The 654-nt window shown below is 43.6% G+C and overlaps 1 protein-coding gene across 1 annotated transcript in view; it reads right to left on the bottom strand.

Annotated features, from left to right (window-relative positions):
- The window catches only part of PIK3AP1 (phosphoinositide-3-kinase adaptor protein 1), a 96,541-nt gene that overhangs the window by 22,719 nt on the left and 73,168 nt on the right, over positions 1-654 (bottom strand). The gene's annotated exons all lie outside the window — the stretch shown is intronic.

The raw sequence follows: 654 nt of genomic DNA, 5'->3' as shown, positions 1-654 counted from the left end.
CAAAAAACCCCAAAACCCAAGGACCCAGACAATAGGGGGGTAGAGGCCTGGGATGGGGACAGGAGTAGGGAGGAGGGGAGTCAGTGTGGGGAGAAGGGGGACATCTGTAATACTTTCAACATTCACCCTCTGCCATTTAGGCCTATTTGCATGTCTCTTCATTGGTTCCCTTACAAGCAGACCTGGGACAAGGATCCAAGTACAAGTAGTCTATGTTCAAATCCTGAGTTCAAATCCTGGCTCTGCTATATGGTAATCAACCGACTTCTATAAGTCTCCATTTTCCTCATCTGTACAATGGGTATGATAATGGTCCATACCTAATAGATTATTGTAAAGATTAAATGACATGCTCTGGATAGAGCACTCTTGGTGTATTTCAATAAATGTTAGCTATTAAGAATTAATAATAATAAGAGTTTCAAGAGATAAAAATTTAGCAGGATTCTTGTCTTGTGGACTCCCAGGAAACTTGTGTACCTCTGTCTTCATGCTGTGTACGAATGCTTTCAGGGAGACCAGAACTGAATCTGATCATTGTCCCTAGTCTAGTTATGGAATCTGGCCCAAGCTCTGACCTGTCCCTTGGGGCTGGTTGGAGACCCTCAGACCATCTGAGTGATTCTGGTTCAGAAGCTAGAGGATCTTTCTAGG

This window comes from Myotis davidii, unplaced genomic scaffold (assembly GCF_000327345.1).
Source record: "Myotis davidii unplaced genomic scaffold, ASM32734v1 scaffold332, whole genome shotgun sequence".
Lineage (NCBI taxonomy): Eukaryota > Metazoa > Chordata > Mammalia > Chiroptera > Vespertilionidae > Myotis > Myotis davidii.
Note: the sequence above shows the minus strand (reverse complement) of the source record. Positions and strands in the feature narration are given on the sequence as shown.